The following is a 21,163-nucleotide window of genomic DNA, read 5'->3' on the forward strand; positions in this document are numbered from 1 at the left end:
CAAAAAAAAAAAGCAGAGTTCAGGGAAGTTATAAAATACATAATATACTTTTTGTGACTCTGTGTGCCATCTTATGAATAAATATGTGATATGATTAAGTCTGAATCTTGCTCTTATCATAAACTGTATGACATATTAAATTAGAAATCTTTAGTGTTAGCATTAATATTACTATTAACATACTGACCTACTTCCCTAGGTCACATAGGTACTAAATGATACTGCAACTACTCCATCAAAAATAAAATTCAATAAATACAACTCCATTTTTTTTTTTCATCTCTTCCCCCATTTGTCAGCCATTCCATTTCTGGGACCATGGTCTTTAATGCTTGATGTAATTTATAAAGTATTAGGCTAAGGGTGCCTAGGTGGCTCAGTCGGTTAAGCATCTAACTTTGGCTCAGGTCATATCTTGCGGTTCACAAGTCTGAGCCCTGCATCAGGCTATGTGCAGATAGCTCAGAACATGGAGCCTGCTTCAGACTCTGTGTCTCCCTCTCTCTCTGCCCCTTCCCCACTGCTACTCTGCCTGTCTCTCTCAAAAATAAATACAATATTTAAAAAACTTTTTTAAAAAAGAAAGTATTAGGCTAAGTTCCCTGTGCCATAATATGAAAAAACCTGAAATCTGATCATTTTAAGCGAGTTGTTTTAATTGTCATCATAAATATTGCAGTTGAGGTTAGGCCTTCTGGTCGGTCAGCCAAGAGCTGAATGTTTGGAAGTTTAACTGCTTACCAGCTATTAAGTAGGCCTGCCACACCTTCATAGATGCTGGCGGAAGTCTGGAGACTCCTGGGTCAGAGAAAAAAAAAGGATTACTTAGAGCACTAGCAGTAGCCAGAGTATCAGCAGTTTTGCAGAGTTCCAATTTCCACAGTGACATGAAGAGGGTCAGATGACACGTATTCTTTCAATGTACTGTGTTATAGGAGAGAAGCCTCAATCTTAGGGGAGCCAAATATTTTATAATGGTCAGTAAGCCTGATTTTCCCACAAGGAGACATCTCTATTATACTGGACATTAAACAAACCTGTTATTTTCTCAAAAGGAGATACTCTATCTTCTAGGGTTGTTTGCTATATATACATCCTTAGAAAGATTCTCTTGTATAAATGGAGTCATCGTTTCTGCTCAAAAAGGGGCAAAAATACAACAGACCTATAGAGGATGGGCTCCAAATTCTCTATAGGTCTTCTCACTATAATTCTAAGGTTTTTGCCTTCTACTACTGTCTAGCTTTTTTCTAGCTGTATTATGCTTCCCATTTATAACTTTTTATTATGTATTTTCTTTTCATAATGTCATAATTGAAACAAGATAGGCATTCACCGTGCCTACTTTATGAATGAGATCAATGAGGCAAGTTGATATAAGTAACTTTCCCAAGTCTGACAAATATCCGGCAGTGAAAATATATCCAGGTTTTTCTGGCTACTAATTTGCTCTTCATATTCTTGGCTGCCTCTTTACAGAGACCTGGCAACTATCTGATTTGGGGGTTCTTGGTTGTAGTGATCTGAACTGGAACAGCTAAAGACAGGAAGAAAGAAAAAGACTTCTTAAGAGACTCACTACTGAGTAAAAATTAGACATCTGTAGGTTAGGAAACAGGATGCAAGTATATCTATTTATGGAAGGATAATCCAAACAAGAAGACTTTTTAACGAAAGAACTGGCTAGAGCCCAAAATGAAGAGGCAGTCACACAAACAGAGCCAGATTCTAGAAATAGTGATTACTGCTGCAAGCACAGGTTGCTTTCGATTTGTGGGCAATGTTGAAAACACTGAACAGTGAATGAAAGACTTTTATTTCAGACACACACACACACACACACACACACACACACACACCAATCGTTGCCACTGTACTGTCACTACACAAGAAATAAAATGATAAGTCTATTAAAAACAATCACTTTGAACTATGAGAAAAGTGAGATTGGAATTCATAAAGAAACATTCTGGCTGATACAGTAGCAGGTCACTTTGTGGGATGTAGCTACGTAATTGAGGAGAAATGCAGGCTAGCAGATTTATTTCACCCAGACATAGAGGTGTTGCCCAGAACGGGATGCTTAAGGAAAACATGGATTTGGCCATAGTCCTAGGAAGAAAAAGCAATTGCTAATCTACCAACTCCATTGCCCAGATGCATTTTTTTTTAGTAGTAAGAAAGGGAACTTCACAATATTAAAGGAATCTGGAGAATGTAGGTCAAGTCAGAATACTGCTGTAACAACACTTGTAGGGAAAGCAGCAGCAATGGATTTTAAAAATTCAAAGGGGTCTTTATATATCCACTAATAAAGGACACCCAAAAGCTGCTAGCAGCAGGTTCAGAGAGACTTATTGTTTGTGGTGATTAAACCCAGCAGGCTTACTTGTTTTGTAAACAGTATCTTGCCATCCTGTGTGTAATTTGCATAGACAGAGCAATATCACACACACATAAAATATGTATACATATATGTATAGATCACACATTAAAAACACATATATGCATGTACCTGTATGTATAAATGTCAGTGCCTTAAACACAAAACATCATTTAAAATATTTAGATTGCCTTGTATACAATTAGACCAATCTTTTTGGTATTTCATTTTCTTTTTTTTTTTCTTTTTTGACCAATATCATGGGGGTTATATTTCCTCCTATCTACGAACATGTATTTTATTATAAATGCAGAATGTGATATCTGTTTCCACTAGTTAAACCCTTTAGAAGACAATAAGAAAAAAGTAAATCCTTCCCATTTGTGCTGATTAACATTCTGCATCCTATTGTTTTGTTCCCAGCTTTCCTGAGATATAACTGACATATAATATTGTATAGGTTTAAAGTGTACAACATACTGATCTATGTGTCAATTGCAAAATGACTATCATAATCAGTTTGGTTAACAGATTTGTCAACCCACATAGGCACTTTTTTGTGTGTATGGTATGCACTTTTAAGATGTACCCTCTTAACAACTTTCAAATATAGTAATTATCATCACCATGCTGTACATAAGTTCTGGGGATATCTTCTTTCTTTTCCTCTCTTCTATAGATTCTAAACTCCGATTGGTCCTATCAACATAATGTCATGGAGAATACAAACTAAAACCTCACAACTGAAGTCAGGTTAGGGAGGTCTCTGGTAGTTTCAGACTTCTGGAGAAACCCGTGGTGAATCGGGTTACCTAAATAAGGATGTAATAACAAGCCAGAATTCCTCTGTGGCCCCTCCTGGTAACTGGCTCTCAACCAATATCCTAGAGGGCACAGTCCATATATTCATGTTTCTAAGCATTACAGTGTGAAAATCTAATTCAAAGGGAAATACTTTGCTCACTTTCTGAATGAAAACATTACTGACAGCCCCACCGTGTTGAAGAACGTATCAGAGACATTGACTCAAAACCTGAATCCTTCGAGCTACATACTGTTTTTTTGACATTTTTTTTAAATCTACATTTGTAAATGTAAAATTTGAATTTTTAAGTCAATTTACCCAGACGGGAGAGTTAAAAGAAAACCTGAGTAGTTTATTAACAATCTCTACTCCTCTATGGGTAGAAACAAACAAGCAAAAACACATCACCGTTTTGCCAAAGAAATCTCTCTGCATACACGCCCCAACTCTCCTTTTGAGAAAAATATCAGATTGCTGTAATTCTGGGACACAGAATTCTGCCTAAAATTGAACAGAAAGAGATAAGACTGGAAAGACTGGTCTTAAGAAGAGAAAGATCTAGCAAGATCTAGACTTCTCAACAAAAGCTGTGAGATCCCTGAGGGAGAAAAGAAAGAGGCACTTGGGTAAGAATCACATAGTTGGAGTAGAGTCCTGGCTTTGGAGAACCAGATGTGACAGTGTGGCTGGCTGGGGGGAGGGTGTCCTTAGAAAAAAGGACTCTGTTTTTTGGAAGGAGCTTGGATTAGACCTTTTAAAATATTTGATGAGAAATAAGTGAAAGATTGAAATTTTTTTCCTACATCTTCTCCTTCCTCTTGTTTAGTACTCTCAGTTCCTTAAGTTCTGCTTCCTAAATTAAGATTCTGTAAAGAGAAAATGTAGGCCTGGATTTGTCACTAGTGCAGCAAAAAAACAGTAGCAATAAAAAGAACATAGAACAGGGGCGCCTACGTGGCTCAATTGGTTGGGTGTCCGACTTCAGCTCGGGTCATGATCTCTTAGTTTGTGAGTTTGAGCCCCGCATCGGGCTCTATGCTGACAGCTCAGAGCCTGGAGCCTGCTTTGGATTCTGTGTCTCCTGCTCTCTCTCTACCCTCCTCAGCTCATGCTCTGTCTCTCTCTGTCTCAAAAATAAATAAACATTAATTTTTTTTTAATTTAAAAAAAAGAACATAGAACAACAAATAGAAGGATTAATAATGTATTGTGAGAGACCAATACTTAAGTGAGTGACTCTCAAAACGTTAGAGATGAAACTACACAGCAAGTTTAAACAGGGCTATACAATCACAAGCAACATGAAAGGAGCACAACAAAAATACAAAAATACAAATAGACGCCTTGCTGCCATGAAGACCTTCTGGCAGTGATAATAAGTCTCAGCTGCCATGTTATGGGAGCTACATAGCCTCCTGGGAAGAGCTTGACCTATTCTCGAGGGAGAAAGCTCTTTAAGACCATCAAAATGTGGGGCAAATTAGGACATTTGTGGCCTTTAGAGAAAGTGGTCAACACTTAGCTTGTCAACTGAGATCTTAAGGAACAATTGGTCTGCAAAACAAACAAAATCAGCTTGGGGACACTGACAAGGGGATCATCAAGGGAGAGATGAGCTAAGAAGGTCTAGTTTCTGGCGGTTTGAAGGAGCTGCTTTAGGAATAGGGGCCAAACTGTGGCTTCACCTTTTGACTTTAGGGCAGGAAACAGGTTTTGTTGTTTACACAGCTATATAACCAATGACCACAATCTCAGCAAATTAAAGCAATCTTTATTATTTCACCATTTTTATTGGGCAGAAGCCTGGACAGACTCTCTGCTCTGGGTCTCACAAAGCTGCAGTCAGGTCTTCAGTTGGGCCGTATTTCTTTTTAGAGGTCCAGGTACTCTTTTAAGCTCACTTAGCTGTTGGCAAATTTTAGCTTCTTTAATTATAGGCCTGGAGCCTGGGTTGACTTTCTAACTATTGGCCCGGGGCCACCTTCAGCATCTGGAAGCTGTTCGCAGTTCTTTGTGCTATAACCCCTTTGATGGCCCCTCTCAAACTTTGGAAATGTCTGACTTCAGAAAGGACCCAGTCCTTTTTCAAAAGGGCTTACCTGATTAAGTCTGGCCCACCCAGATCATCTCTCTTTTAAATGACTTAAAGTCAACAGACTAGTAAATAACTAAATCACAGGAATGATATTTCATCATAGGCACAGATTCTGCATATACCCAAAGGAAAGGAAGTATACAAGGGGCCGCTAATCCTGGGGGCTATCTTAAAAATCTGTTTACTACAGTGAAAATAATGACTGAAAATGGAACTTTGGAAAGGGTTAGAGACACATTATATAGTTTCCTCTAACTGGATAGCAGAGATGGGAAGTATAGTGCAACATGTTACAATATCATTTGAAAAGGCTCAAATAAAACGAGAAGATAATTGATATTTTTGATGCATGTGAAGTTATAGCCTGGTAACATTAATCAGCCTTATCTTAAAAATATACCTTAATTATGTGCTAGTAAGAATGATTCTGATTTCTTCCCTGATGTAGGACATAGTACTAACAAAAGTGAGTGAAGTCTCCCGAGCGTAGCCATTTTCTCATTTAGATTTCATGGTTATTTGTTTATGCATGTTACCTTCCTATTAACAACTTTTTTGAAGGTAGACTTCATGACATTTATTTTTGTATACCTCTAGAGCCGAGCATAATAGTAGAACTCTATAACAATCTAATGAATGAATAATTATAATTCTTTGTTAGTACTTTTATAGACCAATTTTATGTATCTGACTTATTGACATGCCAAGTGTCAGAAGATTGGTTTTTGCAACATTATATTCTGCAATACTATAAAAATGTTAGCATGTAAGCCATAGGATGTAGTTCAGGAAATTATTTATTTGTTTTGGGAGAGAGGGAGAGTGAGCAGGGGAGGTGCAGAGAGATGGAGAGTAGATCCCAAGCAGGATCCCTGCTGTCAGCACAGAGCCTGACACAAAGCTTGAACTCAGGACCCATGAGATGACAACCTGAGCCAAAGCCAAGCGTCAGATACTTAACTGAGCCACCCAGGTGCCCCATAGAGAGAGAGAATCTTGAGCAGGCTCCATGCTCAGCGTTGAGCCTACCATGGTGCTCGATCCTATTACCCTGGGATTATGACCTGAGCACAATCTAGCGTTGGATGCTTAACTGACTGAGCCACCCAGATGCCCCTAGTTCAGGATATTGTACCTACATGTTGTAAAGTTTGTCATTTTGCAGAAAATTTCCTGAGATCATAGGCAGCATGGATATGGATGCAAGGTCTCCAACATGAGTAAACTCTGGAAAGTTCTGTTTTGTTTTGTTTTGTTTTAATTATCAGCTTCATTTTGTTACAGTATGGCTAGCGGGCTGCTTTTCTCCCTCACTGTTATTATTTAACATTTTGCATTGAACAGTTTTCTTGTTGTATATTTTTCTAACAGTATTGACACCACCAAATTCTTTGGGAAGATTTTAGCCACTACGCATTCTCAATATTTTAACATTTCATCATGGGTTTCTAGTTATCTCTTTATCTTTTTGTAATCATCACAACAGTCTTGGTTAAGGTAGCAGAAGTCTATAGAAAATAGCTGGCTAGTATTCATGAGATATGTACTATAGCTGAGGGAAGAGATCAAGTATGAATAATGTTTTTAAAATTACGTTTCTGTGAATTTAGATTATGATAACCTAATCTCTCTGCTCTTAAAGTGACTTATGGTATATGAAAAAGCCCAAATTTCACCTCAGTGAGATTACATATGATCTTCATTCTCTCTATTAAGATTACAGTACATCTATTTGCTTATTAAAAGCATATATTCGTCTTCTACACCCCCTTACTCTAGAGTAATGAGGGTATGGAAGGATTTAGTTTCTGTGGGCCTAAATTTACATAATAAAATTTCCTCGGCCTCTAGAGACTTTGAAACAAGTTCAAAACAGCCTACTCCAGGCAGCAAATGTTTCAAAGCCCTAGTTCAATGCTGAACTTGCTCGGACAGGCTGTTTGCAATTTATATAGCCCTTTAATTTCTCAATTTGAGGTTAGAAAGAACAACGTAGTTGATAAAACTCATTTTCCTCATGTGTGTATTTCACCGAAATAGAGCCTTTGTCCTTATTTCTGCAAAAATTTACTAACTCCACATAGAAAACTTTGTAACATCCATTTTTAAATTTTTTTGGGGGGGGGTTATTTTTGAGATAGAGAGAGACAGAGCATGACCGGGGGTGGGGGTGGGGGTGTGGGAGAAGAAAGAGAGGGAGATACAGAATCCAAAGCAAGCTCCAGGCTCTGAGCTGAAGCACAGAGCCCAACACGGAGCTTGAACTTGTCAACTGAGAGATCATGATCTGAGCCAAAGTCAGACGTTCAACGGACTGAGCCACCCAGGCTCCCCACATCCATTTTTTTCTTTTAATGACAAAATTCATATGTAATCCCAGGAAATAATCAACACTTTGTAGTTCCTTTCTTCTCTCTGATTTTCTTGGGTTTAAACTTGTCTGTAAATTGCTCTTACATTACCCATAGAGAACACAATTACTTCAACTTGGTTGAATCTACCAAGGAGGGTTTGTTCTGCACTCAGGTTTCTGTACAGAATGAAGAATAGTGATTGAGTGAATAAATCTGAGTTGCAGTCTTGATTGTTTGACATGGTAGGAGAAATATGCCTTATTTTGCTTATACCACTACATTGCCCATAGAAGCAATACCAAAATACTAGCATGACCAAAAAGTTTTCACCTGATGTGAGCTAATCCATTCTCCTGCCTCATACTCTACCTCTTTTTTCCAGGTTTCTATATGCAAGCCATATCTATTTGCTTTTATTTCTCGAGACTGCCATGTTCTTTTCCATTTTAGAAACTTTTGATCTCTATGCTAAGAATGTTCCCTGTTCCCAAAGCCAGCTGCCTAGCTCCACTCACGTTTCAGATCTAAAATTAAATAAGTGGTTTCCATAGGCCACCATAGCCTAGGTCATTACCTTTGAAAATATATACTCAATGGGGCGCCTGGGTGGCGCAGTCGGTTAAGCGTCCGACTTCAGCCAGGTCACGATCTCACGGTCAGTGAGTTCGAGCCCCGCGTCAGGCTCTGGGCTGATGGCTCAGAGCCTGGAGCCTGTTTCCGATTCTGTCTCCCTCTCTCTCTGTCCCTCCCCCGTTCATGCTCTGTCTCTCTCTGTCCCAAAAATAAATAAACGTTGAAAAAAAAAAAAATTTAAAAAAAAAAAAAAAATATATACTCAAAACTGTTTATGTAGTTATTTGTCTAAACCCTGAGTATGCAATTTCTTTGAATGAACTTTAATTTTTTTTTTTACATTTATTTATTTTTGATAGAGAGAGACAGAGCACAAATGGGGGATGGGGCAGAGAGAGAAGGAGATACAGAATCTGAAGCAGGCTCCAGGCTCCGAGCTGTCAACACAGAGCCCGCCTCGGGGCTCGAACTCACAAACCGGGAGATCGTGACCTGAGCTGCAGTCAGACGCTTAACCGACTGAGCCACCCAGGTGTCCCTCTTTGAATGAACTTTTGATATTTTATCTTCAACACCTTTTAGAATGCTTTGTACTACAGAGAAAATCAGAGAATGCTGAATTGGATAATAACAAATGGTGATAGGTCACTGTATGCTTTATATACATGAAATATAAAAATGACTGTATATACACACATACATGAATGTGTGAATATATACATCGAAAACCTACTAGGTGAGCATTGAGAGGTAGTGTTCTATGGGTCCATTATTTTTGTGCTTATCTTAAAGGGATGCACTGTCCTTCGTTCTGAATTATCTTTCAAGGATATTTGAGGAGTGTAGCTTTGGAAGATATAGTGCCTTCCTCCAGAGCATGAGATGGGTACGCTTACTGTCCAGGATAATAAAGGTAACATCTCCTTCCAGGGCAAAAGAAGCAAATGTTTATAAAAGATTCAAATTACCTAAAAGCACGGTCCTCTTTCATAATACAATACACTGGACAAGTGTCATCAAGCCATCTTTGCATAGTTCTGTGGGAATTAGGGCTCAGAGAACCAGCACAAAAGTGTTAATAATCCAGCTATTGCTATGAGTAATGAAGCAGTCGTTGACTTTAACACAGGACACTCGTGTTTTCTACCAAGATCCATGAAAAAAATGACCAAACAAAACCAGGTAGCTTGCATGTAGGGCAAAATCTCTATGTATTTTTTTTTCTTTTTCTTTTTTTTTTTTTTTTGTGCTGGTGGGGGGTGAGGTGTTGACAGCAAGTATCATTACTGTTATGCCTATTTAACCGAAAGTGATTGAAGCACAGTGAGGTAAAGTTCTATTATTTCAACTTCATGTGCCCAGTCAAAGTGGCTAGAACTTTTGGATCTTTGTTTTGGTTAACCACATTACAGAGACATGTTGTGTATACTACACTAAACCAACAATTTGTTTGGATATTAATTTATAACAATATTCTAATACCTATAGTGTTAGTTAACACAATTATTACCTGATTGGATTAAAGCATATAAAATACATTATTTCTAAATATCTTTTTTTTTTTTGGCTTTCATTGGAGATTTAGGTTCAAAAACTTAACTGAGGAATTCATATTTTTTTTTTATTTTGAGTACATGTCTTATATTAACATATTCATAATTAAAACAGTGGGTTTAATCATTAAATAATTTACTCATCTCTGAGATAGTTTATATATGAAACCGCATTATGATTTGGATATTAAGTAAATTATATTTTTCTCATGTAATAGGGTATATTGCCATCAAAATTATTTTTATAAGCTAGTAGCTTACATGATTGGAGGGAAATTATCTGAACATAAAAATATAGATATATGTGGTTATCTTAAACTGCATAAAAATGAACAGATAAAGGACTGCAGTGAAATTATCACTGGCAAAGTTCATGTTTTCTTCTCAGTAGAACTTTATCAAAGTTCTCTTGTTAAATTTTTTTAGTATTTTTTTCTAAAATAATTGTGCCACTTTTAAATGGGGAAAACAAAATAAAGTAGAAATATGAGATGTGGTATAGATATAGCTAGCTAGTTAACTTATTCCTTCAGATAAACAAATTGAATCATGTTCCAAAGTACATTTTGAAGATGAAATTAGAATTAGCTACCTAAAAAAAAAAAAACCCAAACAGATTAATTTCCAAATTTCTCACTTCTCATTTCCACATGTATATATAAACAAGCGTTAGAAATAATTCACATATCATCACAATATTTCCCTTATAATAAAAAAGTTCAGAGAATTGTTTTGGTGCTTTCTTTTTTAGTAGGTTATAATGTATCATCTTTTTCAGAGTCCCCAATAAAATGTTTTCTTATGCTTCTTTCAAGTTGGCATTCACATAACACAGGTGAGAGAGGTTACCGGCCAAAATGATTACAAATTTTTATCAATTGAAAAATAGAGTTAATAAATGCCTAGTGATGGAATTCTGGGTATTTTATGGGAACAATATTGAATAAAATTATCTTCCCTGAATCCATATGTGTTTATAAATTTTGTAGGTACAAGCCCACATTGTCAGAGATATTGATCTAGTTATTTAGTTCCTTAGTGGTTATTAAGAAGTTTGTTGTTGTTTAGGCTTATTGTGGTCATAGATGAATCCAAAAACTAAAGGTAGGAAAAAACAGAAAACAAAAACCCACAAACATACTGTCATAACGTTGCGCCATGGAGGCAGTAATTTCATCCAAATATACTTCATATCATTTTTAGAAGTCTGCTGGATCTGTTCTGATTATGAGTCTGGAGTAGGCATTTTATGTCCCACAAGAATGCAATTTTAGCATTTTGTGTCTTAAATGAATTAGTCAAAGGGCTACAAGAATCAGGCAGAGGGGCTACAAATATAACTACCTAGATACATAATATATAAAAATATATTGGCCCAACAGGAAACCTCAATATTATATTTCCACAGAAGGCACGTAGACCAGCAGGTGACTTTTAGTGTTGACAATATACTATGAAAGTTATAGTTCAGGTGGTCAGAATATAACATCTTAGTATCTTGGTGCAAAACTGAGACAAGGAGATGAAAAGACAGCTCTCTATTTATATACTCTAACTGGGATTTCATGACTGCATTCTTGAAGTTCCCATTATGTAGAGTAGAGGAATTTGGTTTTGGTGCCCCTAAATACAATGCAAATTTTGGCACACAATAGGCATTAAATTAGTACATTTGAATTAATCCTTAAATGAATAAATGAACAATGTAGGTGTATGTGACTCAACTGTATTTTGAAATACCCAAATACAGGAGAAGTTATAAGTTTATTACTTGATTGTTGTATCAGTGTAACATCAATAAGCACTAAAGGATTAAGACACTAGGGCAAGCAAAATTTGATGAGTAAAACTGAATTTGAGGAATCCAAAGGGTAACTCATGGTAACTGGATGCCAAAATAGGGAGAAATATTACAAATTTAACAATAGATGATTGATCACATTAAAACAAAATTCTGTAGGGCCAGTCATTTGAGTCCAGTCATAAAAAATTGAGCATGGGGGCGCCTGGGTGGCGCAGTCGGTTAAGTGTCCGACTTCAGCCAGGTCACGATCTCGCGGTCCGTGAGTTCAAGCCCCGCGTCAGGCTCTGGGCTGATGGACGGCTCGGAGCCTGGAGCCTGTTTCCGATTCTGTGTCTCCCTCTCTCTCTGCCCCTCCCCCGTTCATGCTCTGTCTCTCTCTGTCCCAAAAATAAATAAAAAAACGTTGAAAAAAAAATTAAAAAAAAAAAAAAATTGAGCATGTATGCAAAGCAGCATTAGTGTATTTTAATTTCTTGATGTTGCTTAGTTCCCTCCTTAGTTATATTTCTACTTTTTAAAAATTAGCCTAAAATAAAAAAAAAATACAGCTTTGGGGGCATCTGGGTGGCTCAGTTAAGCATTCGAATTTGACTCAGGTCATGATCTCACAGTCTGTGAGTTTGAGCCCTGCATCAGGCTCTGTGCTAACAGCTCAGAGCCTGGAGCCTGCTTCAGATTCTGTGCCTCCCTCTCTCTCTCTCTGGCCCTTCCCAGGTCGTGCTCTGTCTCTCTCTCTCAAAAATAAAGAAACATTTAAGAAACAAAAAATATAAAAAAAAAAACAACTTTGCCCTATGAGGTGGGGGGGGGGAGGCGGGGAGGATGGGGAGAAGGCTGAATAGATGCTAGAGTCACAGTAATGTCAGACAAGTGAGACAAATCCAAATGAGTCTCCAGAGTTTAGAAAATGGCACAGGGTGGGCGCCTGGCTGGCTCAGTCAGTTGAGCATCCAATTCTTGATTTCAGCTCAGATCATGATCCCAGGGTCGTGGGATGGAGCCCTGTGTCAGGCACCACACCGAGCGTGGAGCCTGCTTAAGATTCTCTTTCTCTCTCCCTTCTCTCTTTCATCCCCTGCGACTTTCTCCCACTCTCTCTCTCTAAAAATAAATATTAAAATAAAATAAAATAAAATAAAATAAACAAAATAAAACAACACAAAGAAAATAACACAAGAAGGCTGTATCCCATACAGAAATTCTAGAAAGAAAAACTATTTATTTATTTATTTATTTATTTATTTATTTATTTATTTTTAAATATGAAATTTATTGTCAAATTGGTTTCCATACAACACCCAGTGCTCATCCTGACAGGTGCCCTCCTCAATACCCATCACCCAACTTTCCCCTCCCTCCCACCCCCATCAACCCTCAGTTTGTTCTCAGTTTTTAAGAACCTCTCTCTTAAGTTTGGCTCCCTCCTATCTTTTTTTTTTCCCCTTCCCCTCCCCCATGGTCTTCTGTTAAATTTCTAAGGATCCACATAAGAGTGAAAACATATGGTATCTGTCTTTCTCTGTATGACTTATTTCACTTAGCATAACACTCTCCAGTTCCATCCACGTTGCTACAAAAGGCCATATTCCATTCTTTCTCATTGCCACGTAGTATTCCATTGTGTATATAAACCACAATTTCTTTATCCATTCATCAGTTGATGGACATTTAGGGTCTTTCCATAATTTGGCTATTGTTGAGAGTGCTGCTATAAACATTGGGGTACAAGTGCCCCTGTGCATCAGTACTCCTGTATCCCTTGGGTAAATTCCTAGCAGTGCTATTGCTGGGTCATAGGGTAGATCTATTTTTACTTTTTTGAGAAAAAAACTTTTAAAATTTTATATACACCCATATATATATTCATGGGTGTAGGTTGAAATATAGATAGAAAAAAGTGCATAACTTTCCAAGTGTTTCTAGTGTTTTTAATAACATCAGTATCAGCAAAATTACAAATAGTCACTGCATGCCATTTTTGAACGGTAAATTATTTGGGTAAAAACCCAAGTAATTTAGCTTAACCATTCACGTACATACATGCAGACACAAAGGTTGATAGAATCATAGCTACATAAGTAGATGATTTTAACAATGTAATCCTATCACCTAATGACTAACAGTATCTTCTTCTGGGATATTTTCCCCCATTAGAACAAGTTATCTGAGAAGCTTATTTAAGTTGCTAAAACTTCACAATTACATCCTAACACATTTTTCAGGATTAATTAGTCATTGTATTACACAGTAAGTATACTTTAGTAGCTTGCCACAGAAGCACATTATCCCAATTAAGAAATGTTTAAAATAGAAGTGTGTTTTTTAATGTATATTTTAATCTGTTTTGGTCACTACACTGAAATTCTAAAACTCTTCTGATGGTACCCTTGTAGGGATTCTGCCACAGGAGGGGAATCAGTGTGAGAAGAGAGATGTCATGTCATAGAAGACAGCCTCTAGGAAGTCACCCACTGGGGGAAAATAAAAATAGAGGATGAGTAAAGTGTCAGATGAACCTCCACATTAGAACTGTGCTTGGCTTACTACATGTAGTGCTTGGATTTCTTCATTTTGATATTTACAGTGTTTGAATTTCTGTAAATTGTCTATGTGGTAATTTCAGGTAGCATTTAAATAATGCGATTCCACATCCCAAAGTTTCTGCATACCGTTTCCCTTAATATCTAAATTAAATAAAGTCCCAGTCTGTGACATCAGGATCTTTCCTGCAGAATAAGTCTGAGAACCCCTAGGGAGTGCTTATATGTCTTAGTGGTTACTTGTCACATCTTCCTCTGAATTTTTGTCTCAAATGGTTCTTCATTATTTCTAGTCATTTCCTTTATATCCAGCCATTCTTTTGTGGTTATTTTGTCCATCCTTTACCTGTGAAAATGGACACAACCTTTTCCTCTATTCCCTAAGACATTGGTAACTCAAAACTACTTGAGGAAATATATACATATACTATGTAGGCAATTTACAACATTGAAAAGAAAGTACAAAATTGGAGGCCAGACATCACTGCTTCTTAAAGTTAAGTGTCCATTCCTGCCCCTAGAACTTTCAGTCTGATACCTGCTCCCTCCCATCCCTCTCCTTACCTACTGCCAGCAGCTTCTTCTTAGATCTGAGAGTCAGGGCTTTGCCACCTCCTAAAATGTTCAGCATATTTCCTCTTTTCTGCTCAACCTACAAAAACAATCATTTATTACAAAAATCTCACTCAGAAACATCCATTCCTTCTTCATGAAGCAACCTTTATTTAAGCAAAAGCCTCATAATAATATCTCAACTTGAGGTATTTTACTAATATTGAGTAAGTTATCCAAGAACCATTAATGGATAGGGACACCTGGGTGGCTCAGCTGGTTAAGCGTCCAGTTCCGGCTCAGGTCATGATCTCAAGGTCCATGTATTTGAGCCCTGCCTCGGTCTCTATGCTGACAGCTCAGAGCCTGGATCCTGCTTTGGATTCTGTGTCTCCCTCTCTCTCTGCCCCTCTTCTGTTCACGCTTTGTCTCTCTCTCTCTCGAAAATAAACATTAAAAATAATTTTAAGAACCCTGAGTGGATGTTCTTTTTAATTTTTTTTTTTAACGTTTATTTTATTTTTGAGACAGAGAGAGACAGAGCATGAACAGGGGAGGGGCAGAGAGAGAGGGAGGCACAGAATCTGAAACAGGCTCCAGGCTCTGAGCTGTCAGCACAGAGCCCGACGCGGGGCTCGAACTCACGGACCGCGAGATCATGACCTGAGCTGAAGTCGGACGCTTAACCGACTGAGCCACCCAGGCGCCCCTGGATGTTCTTTTTAAAGGTGTGAACTAACAGACTCTTCTAGATATTTTACCGATACAAAAAACGTTCATCGTCCATTGCTTTGCTTTCCTCATTACAAGAAATCAGTAGTGACTTTGAATAGGAATTCTCTTACTAAAATAAAATTTAGGATTTTGCTTTTAAGTGCACCAAGATAAGTGACCTAACTCCTCCAATAATCACAATTCACAACCAACGTCTGGTTGAAGTCACTATGGATGGCTGCAGTTCCCCTAATGTTTGTTGATAGTCTGCAATTTTCTAAGAGTTGAAATAAGAATAAGAAATATTCAACCCCTGCCCCTGAGAAATTTAATTTGCAGTGAGATTTGATGAACTATATACAGGTGATGGAAAACCTCAGCTATCACACCCATACAGGGCTACTCCAAATGTAAGGATGAGGCCATATTTTAGGACACTGCATGACCCTTCAGAAACTTTTCCCTTTCCTTGCTTTTAAGAAGCATTGGGAGGGGCACCTGGGTGGCTCAGTCGGTTAAGCATCTGACTTCAGCTCAGGTCATGATCTCACAGTTTGTGGGTTCGAGTCCCACATTGGGATCTGTGCTGACAGCTCAGAGCCTGGAGTCTGCTTCGGATTCTGTATCTCCCTCTCCCTCTGCCCCTGCCCCACTCACACTCTGTCTCTTTCTCTCAAAAATAAATAAACATTAAAAAAGTAAAAAAAAATTAAGATTATTTATTTTTGAGAGAGAAAACGCGAGTGGGGGAGGGGCAGAGAGAGGTGGAGGGAGAGAATCCCAGACAGTCTCTGCACTGTCAGCATAGAGCCCAACGTGGGGCTTGAACCCACAAACCGAGAGATCATGACCTAACAGGAGTCAGAGGGTCAACTGATTGAGCCACCCAGGAGTCCCTCTATGTTCTTTTAAGATCCAAAGAAACTGAAATTTTAAGTCAAAGAAAATATTTTAATATATAATATTGTCTTTATACCAATATCATTGTAAAATATAATTTTAAATATTTGTTAATGGAGGAATCAGATCATAAAGGTAAAAGTGCCTAGATAGTATAGCCAAAATGGTTAAGAGGAATCACTGAAGTTTTTAACGCATCAGACTTATTTCCCATCTTTTAATTTCTCTTTCTTATGCATAAATAAATATATTCTTTTAAAACAATTTTTAAGTTTACTTATTTATTTTGAGAAGGACAGAGAGCAGGCAGGGGAGGGGCAGAGAGAGAAGGAAAAAGAGAATCCCAAGCAGGCTCTGCACTGTCAGCACAGATGTGCTGATCTCACCAACTGTGAGACCATGACCTGAGCCAAAACCAAGAGTTGTGTGCTTAACTGACTGAGCCACCCACGAGTCCCTAAAGACATCTTTCGAGCATTTTATATATCATTATATGTAGTTAAGCAATATCCTAAAATTGTAGATGTTAAAATTTAGGTAAGGTCTCTATTTATTAGGATGTTAAGAGGTATTGTCAATTAGTCCTCCTAGAATGATTTTCCAATTTGCAAGAACCTACATGTTAAGTTAATTAATTGGACCACTCCAAAGAACTACACGGCATTGGTTTTATGTGTTTTAAGAGAATTCAGAGCACACTGTGTCCAGAATCACATGAGTGAGACTTCAGAAATCAGTGGCCAGTGTCCCCATTACCTGGGTCTTCTATTCTTTTAATTTTGTTCACTTAAATATTCACGACATCTTCACCTTTCTGAGGGAAAGGATTATAAATCACTACTTCCATTCTACAGCATTTGGTGCCTTCTGAGCGCATACTAGGCACCTATTAGGGGCATTTTTGACTTGATGAGATATGCATTTATAATTGCTCAAATTGAAGGGGCGCCTTGATGGTTCAGTCGGTTGAACATCTGACTTCGGCTCAGGTCACGATCTCACGGTTCATGATTCGAGCCCTGTGTTGGACTCTGTTCTGACACCTTGGAGCCTGGAGCCTGCTTCAGATTCTGTGTCTCCCTCTCTGTCTGTGCCTCCCCTGCTCACTCTCTGTCTCTCTTTCTCAAAATAAAAAAATAATAATAAAACAATAAAGAAACAAAAAAAATTTTAAAAATAAAAAGAAAAGCATTGGGAATCTTTCTACAAACTAACTTTTTGTCTATTATTTTATTATTTGCACTTTTTTCAACATTTCTTTCCTCATCATTTATTCTATGCATATATGTATATATGTGTGTATATATATATATATATATTTAAGATAATGATCTCAATATTTAGACTACTAAATATTGGAAGAGACTATCAAAATATAAGTGGTCAAGTTGTCCCTGAAACCTGATAACTTTTAATCTGCAAGGGTATGGCCCGATGTTTAAATATTTCCTAGAATGATTATAAAGCACACCAAACTTTATGAATCAGCTATTTAAGGACACACTCTAACATTTTTTTTAAAAGGATTTTGTCACCCGACTCACAGGTTCCTTTTTTTACCACTTCCATTTCATCGTCCTCAGCCACTCTGACAACCCTTATTGACAACAGGCTGTATCTTGATTTCTCAACCATCTCAGCGGTGCGATTTTCCTCATTTTATAGCATTCCTCAATTCGTCTATTTTGTACCTTTGCGTCATTCAGAACAGCTCTGCTGTAGAAATCCCTGCTTAGTAACACCTGTCTTTTTCCTTCAAGTCGATGTGCTGTCCCTCAGATCCATCGCAGCAGGCACCTGGTGCCTCTGTGTTCATCACGTGACCTTCTATTCTCCGGGAAAGTTGCAAAATTAGCCAATATATAAAATTAGAAGTTCTTAGGAAAATATTAGCTGCCTCATCACTACTTTACAGCAGTGTTTTTAATCTCTCTCTCACTAACCTGAAAAACTTTTCCCACTACAGGAAAACCAAGCTTTTCCTTGGACTTTAAATGTTGTTGTTGTTGTTGTTGTTGTTTTCTTATATAATCTATCTTTATGTATCCCACCGTAGTGGTTCCTTACTCAACAAAGACTAATTTTTTCACGCGTCTTCTCGACTCAAAAAAACATAGTCTCTTCAATCCATACTTTTACTACCACTCAAGTTATTAGTCTAAAGCTTCTGCCTTATACCAATCCTTCACTTCATGGCCACATTTTTCAAAGGTGAAACCTTTATTTATTGACTCTACAGGCTCACCGTGGACTTATTCTGAACCTCTTGCGGTAAGGTTTCTTTCTTCTTCCACTTCACTAAAGCTGTTTTCTCGATTTCCGTTGATCAATGAACGCCAAAGGCTTTCTTCATCCTTAACTTGCCAGATTTCTCTTCATTTCACTCTAGTAATTACAATCCGTATCACCTTTCCCTTCAAACTTTCTCTTTAAAACGTCAGTTCAACTGACAATAAATATTGCCATTTTACTTTTCCTTTATTTCTCTTTTGCAAATTCTTTTTTCTTATTCCTACCCTCTTAACATGTATGATCTTGAGCCTCTCCTTGGTTTTCTCTCTCTTCCTCTCTCTCTCGTTCGTTAATTGGATATCACTATTCCGAGATCCTCAGCTGCCAGCTTTACATGTATAAATCTGACCTCTTTTTATTTCAGTCTAAATACCATGTTCTTGCTGATGCCATTCTTAATCACCCACTTTGCCAATGCTTTCTCTTTCTACACTCAGAGAGCATATGATTTCTCTCATCTGCGCTTAAGCACATACATTTATATTTTAATTAATTTACTTATTAATAAATTAAGTACTTATCCCTGTCACAGTTCACAAGTCCCGAGTGAATGAATGAATGAAGTGGTATTGAAAGTGAACTTCAGTAGAAACAAAACTGCATGTACTTCAAAAAAGAGGCAAATGAACTAAGTTATGGAAAATAAGTTGAGTATTTTTCAAATGATTGTCATCAAAGGTATTTGAGTCCAGAACAGTATAGCATGAGGCTATTCCTCTCATATTAACATTGAACTTTGGAATATGAGTCTAGCTAGTCTTACCAGATTAATATGTTTTGCATGATATTTGCCTATACGACAATCCTAAGATCCCAACATGCCCCTCTTTTCTGTTAGAACAATTGCTCGTTGTATAGGAATAGCCCGTGCTTAAAAACCCAAAAGCCCAATTTTAATGGGATATCACTAAGGCTGCTATTATTTGGAAGGCCTGGGAAAACTGAAAAACAAAAACAAAAACATTTGTAGCTTTCCCACATACTCCATTTCTGGAGATAGAAGAATAGAATGTCTCACTTTGCTTTTATAAGTGAAAAGATCCTTCTGATAAGCAGTCTCTTCCTTGCTTCTGTCCACAGCACATTTACATGCCAGGGCCTTGGCATGCCTGGCTTCATAGGACTTCAAAGTCTTGCTCAATATCTTATTTTAATCCAAGCATTACCTTCTACTAAGACTGCTATAAACAGGTAAATGCTTTTAAGAGCTGATGCACGTTTCTGTTACTGCTGTTACATATTCTCCAAAAATCTGTCTAAAGTATTTCCAATTGATTTAAATACTCTGAGATAACTATTACTTACTCATTTGTTTCTTGTCATACTTATAAACCATATTTTTTTTGTTAAAAGGAAGCTAAAATATTTTCACTATCATCTCGAGGGGTTAGGAAATTTATTTTCTCTGCAACATCAAACAGACACAATTTTGCTATCTATGATCACCTTGTAGTAAGCTGTGTTGCTATGGCACAGATGATTTGGAGCAAGGGCTAAAAGCAAGTTACCAACTCATTTCTCCTAAGGCCATCAAAATACTCATCAAGAGGAAATGCGGAGACTTGATTAGACTAGTGTTATTGTATTCCCATAGCACTACTTCTTTGAGCCTCGTTTTCTTCATCTGCAAAAAATCAAGCTAAAAATACCTACCCCTGAGGATTTTTTTGAAGATTAAATGATGTAGAATATGCAAAAGCACCCAGTCTATAACAGGGACTTAAAAATGTTTTCCTCTTCTCCCGTTCTTAATAGTTGTCCATGTATACGTGACTAAAGCCCAATTTAGAAAAAAAAAAATTGCTTTTAAAAGACACATATTAACATTTTTTGGAAGAATTTTGTGCCAATTTGCTTACAAACATAGGCAAATAAAAAATAGTTGAAAAATTGAGATGAAATTCTTAAACATCCAGATCAGCAGAAAATTACCATGTGATTGTTACTTCTGAAGTATAAAGGGGGTGTTTTGTTCAGGGTAAATTATACTCAAGACTGAGATGTGTCTTTGCCAGATTCACTGTGGGAATTATAATTTATAATGTTTTACAAGCCAATAGCATACAGGATAAAGTCTCTTAATAAGCCAATAAATAGGGGCACCTGGGTAGCTCAGTCAATTAAGCATCAGACTCTTGATTTCTACTTGGGTCATGATCTCACAGTCATGTTCTCTCTCTCTCTCTCTCTCTCTCTCTCTGTCTCCTCAAAATAAATAAATAGATATTAAAAAAAAGAAAAGCTGAGTATCAGCTGCTGGTGCTTAGGTCCCTCGCTGCTAGGGTGTGTCGCTAGTGAACAATGGCACGGGTGATGGCAGGCAAGGTGGCTCGCTCTACAGGTTCTTGTTCCGGAGGCCATGATACAGATTGCACCCTTCTCTACAACGTGTAGCCTCACCGAGGCAGGAACAGATATCCCTTCTCTTCCTGAGACTGCTGCACGGTTTAACACCACTGTCCACCAAAAGTAAACTGGCCACAGCAAGTGCAAGTGTCTCAAGCGCTTCTGAGAGCTATTTAAATCAGCAAAATGTAGCCTCACTCCGACTGAATACTGTCAGCAAGTCCTCAGAAATTCTTAATGTTTAACCTTTAA

At 37.6% G+C, this 21,163-nt stretch overlaps 1 long non-coding RNA gene across 1 annotated transcript in view; it reads right to left on the bottom strand.

The window, feature by feature from the left end:
- Positions 1-21,163, bottom strand: part of LOC132692625 (uncharacterized) — an 80,891-nt gene that overhangs the window by 31,244 nt on the left and 28,484 nt on the right. Inside the window, exons 2-3 of the long non-coding RNA XR_009616467.2 lie at positions 14,672-14,759; positions 742-798 (exon numbers count right to left, since the gene is read on the bottom strand). This is a non-coding gene — a long non-coding RNA (uncharacterized LOC132692625). The remainder of the gene's footprint in view (positions 1-741; positions 799-14,671; positions 14,760-21,163) is intronic.

This window comes from Panthera onca, chromosome B1, assembly GCF_046562875.1.
Source record: "Panthera onca isolate mPanOnc1 chromosome B1, mPanOnc1 haplotype 2, whole genome shotgun sequence".
Classification (NCBI taxonomy): domain Eukaryota; kingdom Metazoa; phylum Chordata; class Mammalia; order Carnivora; family Felidae; genus Panthera; species Panthera onca.